Here is a 7047-nt window from a genome sequence, read left to right as displayed (position 1 = left end):
GACACCTGGCACTGTTGGGTAATTGCACCTCACTCACTTGCCCGGTTAATGTTTTTAGATTATTGGGAAGTTTTAAGGAGCCTGTATATTCATGTATGTCTTTCTTTCAATATCATCACATGATTTGTCACAGGTTATGTGAAACAAGGGGGTCTACCCTAATAACCCTACCATACCTGGGTAAAGTGAAGCCAAAATAGAAAACAATTGGTACAATAGTAGGAAAAAATATAGCGGTGAAGCTATGAATCAATCACTTCAAAAATAATTTGTATATTTCTTTTCATATTATTTTAATTAAACAATAACATTCCCTACATTAAACATGTCGCAATACTTCTACCACCAATTACATATCATACAAACACGTAATATATACATAAATAAACACAAAATAAACAATCACTTCAACAAAAGATAAAAAATAATTAATGTACTTCAATCATCCTTTCATTTTCAATAAATGTGGTTATTGACAGTGTTTTAAATGTAAATCCACATAGGAGATGGTTGTATCATGTTCACATCTTTAAAACAATAATTATTATTTATAAAAAACAAAGATGTGTTTCATAAGCATTCCTTATAGGTTGTAATTAATGTTTTCTCACAAACTCTCCCTAACACAACAAGGTCGATCGTTTCGGCCCTTTCTAGTTTTGGACCTCTTCAGGACTATCGGAGAACGAAGTACCTATTGAAAAACAAAAAAATAATTATATCAAAAGAACCTGAACCATAATTACATATTTGAAAGAAATCTTCTTTTAAAACAACCATTTTCACAGGTTAGTCAATTACAGGGCACAATGCTGTCAGCCATTATTTGCATCATTCGCATCGTTCACTACCTTTCACATCCGGTCAGTGAGTCTGCGGTTCACTTTATCTTTTGTTCAGGTGACATTTAGGGATATTTACCCATAGGGCTTGATTTCCATTATCGCTATTACCCAGTGAGTGTTCCCCACGTGGTGTGTTCTACGCTCCAGACACTGGTTGGCATGGTGTGTGTCTAAGGATGAATATACTTATATCAGTATTAATGCAAGCCTTCTCTCATTTTCTTTTCTCCTTTTTGTCCTTTTCTGCTTTTTCTTTTCCTTCTGTAGTCTAACCTTAGCAGGCATTGGGTTATGTATTTTGTAACTCCCTCACCTCAGGCATAGATCAATATCCTGATAATGATCCAAGCACTGGACTAATGGATTGAAAAGTCGTCGACTGGAGTACCTTGCCTCGGTATTTATGTATTTTTTATTAAGTTAATACGAACATGGGTACTGAAGTATTGTGACCTCATCTTTTGAGTTGTAGTTTTTGTCACATATGTAATGTCCGAGTAATTTTGTCTACACGTTGTATATCATTCTTGATGTGTTTTTGCTTCCCCACTATACTGTCTCAAAATTTGAATAACTGTGTCTAAACTTTACATTGGTAAATTGAACATAGACTCTGTTGAGTTTCTATGGGACATTTGACTCTTACAGTTTTACTTGAGGCACTGTTGTTCCTTTTATAAAATACTTTGACCCCTGGTCCGTGAGTTTCCCTTGTTCTTAGAAACATATCTATAGTCCTGTGCATATAGTCACTCCACCCTGCTTTTCCCTTAGTCCCTTTGCAGTGGGGTGAACACTTGTCCTCTATTTACTCTACCTGTAGTATCCCTTTTCTCAAGCAACCGCAACACTGCTGATGAAATATATGAATTGTCATCACTATCCCCTGAACTCTGTTATTTTGCTCTTATCTGGAAAGGCTGGATCTAGATGCAATAGGAGCTATGCCTCTAATTGCACTGGAAATTAGGGGCCCACTACCTTAGTTTGCTCTCTTTCGCTTTAGTATTTGTGGAGTTATCTTTGGCATCGCTGTTGAGGAGTATGGCCAGTTTCAGGGTTCTCAAACAGCACTGTGGCTCCTTGCAGCTGCATTAGTGGGTACATGCTAGACACTGTGGATGCGATCCTCCAAGGCTCATATGGGGTGGAGGAATAGACAGGGCATTGGGGTACCTCCTTGTGAGGAGTCTTTTGACTTTTCACAAAAAATTCTCCCTAAGGCTGCAGCGGCTTCTCTTTCTTTAATTTGGCTCCTGCATATTCACTTTAGGGGTATGTGACAACATGCTCACTTATCCTATCGTTGAACGTCCTTCTTTTGGCCAAGGATGTAGGAAAGTACCATCTTGCCTGGCATGTTACCCCCATTTTTCACTGTATATATGTTGTTTTAGTTGTATGTGTCACTGGGACCCTGGTAACCCAGGGCCCCAGTGCTCATAAGTGTGCCTGAATGTGTTACCTGTGTAGTGACTGACTGTCTCACTGAGGCTCTGCTAATCAGAACCTCAGTGGTTATGCTCTCTCATTTCTTTCCAAATTGTCACTAACAGGCTAGTGACCATTTTTACCAATTTACATTGGCTTACTGGAACACCCTTATAATTCCCTAGTATATGGTACTGAGGTACCCAGGGTATTGGGGTTCCAGGAGATCCCTTTGGGCTGCAGCATTTCTTTTGCCACCCATAGGGAGCTCTGACAATTCTTACACAGGCCTGCCACTGCAGCCTGAATGAAATAACGTCCACGTTATTTCACAGCCATTTTACACTGCACTTAAGTAACTTATAAGTCACCTATATGTCTAACCTTTACCTGGTAAAGGTTAGGTGCAAAGTTACTTAGTGTGAGGGCACCCTGGCACTAGCCAAGGTGCCCCCACATTGTTCAGAGCCAATTCCCTGAACTTTGTGAGTGCGGGGACACCATTACACGCGTGCACTACATATAGGTCACTACCTATATGTAGCTTCACAATGGTAACTCCGAATATGGCCATGTAACATGTCTATGATCATGGAATTGCCCCCTCTATGCCATCCTGGCATAGTTGGCACAATCCCATGATCCCAGTGGTCTGTAGCACAGACCCTGGTACTGCCAAACTGCCCTTCCTGGGGTTTCACTGCAGCTGCTGCCAACCCCTCAGACAGGCATCTGCCCTCCTGGGGTCCAGCCAGGCCTGGCCCAGGATGGCAGAACAAAGAACTTCCTCTGAGAGAGGGTGTGACACCCTCTCCCTTTGGAAAATGGTGTGAAGGCAGGGGAGGAGTAGCCTCCCCCAGCCTCTGGAAATGCTTTGTTGGGCACAGATGTGCCCAATTCTGCATAAGCCAGTCTACACCGGTTCAGGGGACCCCTTAGCCCTGCTCTGGCGCGAAACTGGACAAAGGAAAGGGGAGTGACCACTCCCCTGACCTGCACCTCCCCTGGGAGGTGTCCAGAGCTCCTCCAGTGTGCTCCAGACCTCTGCCATCTTGGAAACAGAGGTGCTGCTGGCACACTGGACTGCTCTGAGTGGCCAGTGCCACCAGGTGACGTCAGAGACTCCTTGTGATAGGCTCCTTCAGGTGTTGCTAGCCTATCCTCTCTCCTAGGTAGCCAAACCCTCTTTTCTGGCTATTTAGGGTCTCTGTCTCTGGGGAAACTTTAGATAACGAATGCAAGAGCTCAGCCGAGTTCCTCTGCATCTCTCTCTTCACCTTCTGATAAGGAATCGACTGCTGACCGCGCTGGAAGCCTGCAAAACTGCAACAAAGTAGCTAAGACGACTACTGCAACTCTGTAACGCTGATCCTGCCGCCTTCTCGACTGTTTTCCTGTTTGTGCATGCTGTGGGGGTAGTCTGCCTCCTCTCTGCACCAGAAGCTCCGAAGAAATCTCCAGTGGGTCGACGGAATCTTCCCCCTGCAACCGCAGGCACCAAAAAGCTGCATTACCGGTCCCTTGGGTCTCCTCTCAGCACAACGAGCGAGGTCCCTCGAATCCAGCAACTCTGTCCAAGTGGCCCCCACAGTCCAGTGACTCTTCAGTCCAAGTTTGGTGGAGGTAAGTCCTTGCCTCACCTCGCTAGACTGCATTGCTGGGAACCGCGACTTTTGCAGCTACTCCGGCCTCCGTGCACTTCCGGCGGAAATCCTTTGTGCACAGTCCAGCCTGGGTCCACGGCACTCTAACCTGCATTGCACGACCTCCTAAGTTGTTCTCCGGCGACGTGGGACTTCTTTGTGCGACTTCGGGTGAGCACCGTTTCACGCATCCTCGTAGTGCCTGTTTCTGGCACTTCTCCGGGTGCTACCTGCTGCTGAGAGGGCTCCTTGTCTTGCTCGACGTCCCCTCTCTCTCCTGGTCCAATTTGCGACCTCCTGGTCCCTCCAGGGCCACAGCAGCGTCCAAAAACGCTAACCGCACGATTTGCAGCTAGCAAGGCTTGTTGCCGTTCTTTCGGCGGGAAAACACTTCTGCACGACTCTCCACGGCGAGAGGGATCCGTCCACCAAAGGGGAAGTCTCTAGCCCTTTTCGTTCCTGCAGAAACCTCAGCTTCTTCTGTCCAGTAGAAGCTTCTTTGCACCCGCAGCTGGCATTTCTTGGGCATCTGCCCATCTCCGACTTGCTTGTGACTTTTGGACTTGGTCCCCTTGTTCCACAGGTACCTTAGATTGGAAATCCACAGTTGTTGCATTGTTGGTTTGTGTCTTTCCTGCATTATTCCTCTAACACGACTTCTTTGTCCTTAGGGGAACTTTAGTGCACTTTGCACTCATTTTTCAGGGTCTTGGGGAGGGTTATTTTTCTAACTCTCACTATTTTCTAATAGTCCCAGCGATCCTCTACAAGGTCACATAGGTTTGGGGTCCATTCGTGGTTCGCATTCCACTTTTGGAGTATATGGTTTGTGTTGCCCCTATCCCTATGTTTCCCCATTGCATCCTATTGTAACTATGCATAGTTTGCACTGTTTTCTAAGACTATACTGCATATTTTTGCTATTGTGTATATATATCTTGTGTATATTTCCTATCCTCTCACTGAGGGTACACTCTAAGATACTTTGGCATATTGTCATAAAAATAAAGTACCTTTATTTTTAGTATAACTGTGTATTGTGTTTTCTTATGATATTGTGCATATGACACTAAGTGGTACTGTAGTAGCTTCACACGTCTCCTAGTTCAGCCTAAGCTGCTCTGCTAAGCTACCATTATCTATCAGCCTAAGCTGCTAGACACCCTATACACTAATAAGGGATAACTGGGCCTGGTGCAAGGTGCAAGTACCCCTTGGTACTCAGTACAAGCCAGTCCAGCCTCCTACAAAGGATACATATGCTTTTGGGTGGCTTTAAACCATTCCGGGATATACTTTTGTAATGTCTACTTGTCACTGGGGAATACCTTCTGCATGTGCTTTAAGGAGGTCTCCATGATTAGGAGTATTAAAAACTTTACCTTTTACCTATTTTCCTTATAGATTAAATATTTTTAAAGTACACTTGCACAAATCTTTTCGAGGGAATAATTTGTCTGTTTTTCTACTTATTGTTTTACAGTATGCATTCAACTTTTCATTTTATTTTACCAATTCAACTGGGCAAATTATAATATAAACTTTTCGTTTCATGCAATGTATATCCAAAACAACAGTTTGCACATTGTACAATTCTACACAATATCATAGATTATGACATGATTACATTAAAAATGAGCAGCGGCCAGCAGTTAAGAGATCACCACAAGTGAGAGTGCCTAACAGAAAGTACGCAGCTTCTGAATGGAGTGGAAGCCCATGATCTAACAGGTTGCCAGTTTATTTTTTCAATGAAAAACCCCAATTAACTAAAGAATACAAATAAAAAATGAGTTTTTAACCCTCTTGATTAATGAATAAGATGTTTGTGCACAATGCTTCATAGTTGGAGTCTGTTTTGTACCTTAGGCATCCAGTCGAATGTGAAAGGATTTTCTGTGAGTTCTTAATATATGGATTGAGTCAAAGAACAGAACATTTGAGAGAGAGAAAAAAAAGAAAAAAAAACATACTTGGGTTTCCTGGAATTTTCTTGATTTTATACCCTTAAAAATAGTGTTCGATATTTGCTTCTTGTTTTCTTCTTAGAAAAGGAGTATGTCAAATAGCACCCAGAGATGCTGCTCAAAATTATGCATAGTTTTTATAACAACATTTCTAGCTAGCTTGCTGTTGTGTTTGGTCTCACCAGCTGGATATGAAAAATGAGAGTAAAGAATTAACTACTATATATATACGATATTAATAGATGACAAAACAGTTGTGAATCTGTCAAAGCTTGAATTAGAAGAAGATGACATTAAGAATCTGTCATTGGGATTATCATACTGTCAACCCAATCAGTTTGAGTATGTGCAAAGCCGGATAGACCTTTTTCTGTGTATACGAAAATTGAAGTTATTAAAGATTCATACCCTTAAAAACAATAAAATCGGTGAGGACGAAAAGGGGGTGGTAATCAGTAGTGATATCTTAAAGAAACAATCGGCTGACAATCTATTAATTGAGGATGCAAGTTTATTAAAAGAATTGTGGGAAATGGATGAAAACATCAGAATAACAGATGATGAGCAAATAATTGCCAGATTAGACTTGGAAGGAATAGCAACGGACAAGTTGGAGATCTCAGGACTTAAACAAAGATCGAAAACTGTGCCAGGATCCAGCGGAGATCTAATTGACCAATTCTCAGAGATTATAATCAAAGGTTTAAAAACATTGAAAAAAAAGAGAATTGGAAAAGACAAGGAAGATTAAGACTAGATATATAAAGACCCTTGAAAAGTTGACTAACAATCCGCAAATAGTGGTGAGAGGTTCAGACAAAGGTGGAAATATCGTGATCTGGCCAATTGAAGAATACATGGAAGAAGCATACAGACAATTAAATGATCCTATATACTACGCAAGGATAGACAAGGAATATGTGGAGAATGTCAAACGCCAGTTTGACATAGAATTACAGAGTTGGAAAACCAAAGGTCTGATCACGGAGGATGAATACAGTTTTTTGAAAGTGGACTACCCAAAACTACCTGTATTTTATTTAATACCTAAAATACACAAAGATGCAGTGAAACCCCCTGGGAGACCTATAATTTCAAGTAGAGGCAGTCTCTTTGAACCCCTATCACAATACATAGACAGATTTTTATCCCCTTTAGTTG

General features: G+C 42.0%; 1 long non-coding RNA gene across 1 annotated transcript in view; it reads right to left on the bottom strand.

Moving 5' to 3' along the window:
• Window positions 1-319: 319 nt before the first annotated feature.
• The window catches only part of LOC138285826 (uncharacterized), a 39393-nt gene continuing 32665 nt past the window's right edge, over window positions 320-7047 (bottom strand). The window contains exon 4 of the long non-coding RNA XR_011201647.1: window positions 320-694. This is a non-coding gene — a long non-coding RNA (uncharacterized lncRNA). The remainder of the gene's footprint in view (window positions 695-7047) is intronic.

Source organism: Pleurodeles waltl, chromosome 3_1, assembly GCF_031143425.1.
Source record: "Pleurodeles waltl isolate 20211129_DDA chromosome 3_1, aPleWal1.hap1.20221129, whole genome shotgun sequence".
NCBI lineage: Eukaryota > Metazoa > Chordata > Amphibia > Caudata > Salamandridae > Pleurodeles > Pleurodeles waltl.
Note: the sequence above shows the minus strand (reverse complement) of the source record. Positions and strands in the feature narration are given on the sequence as shown.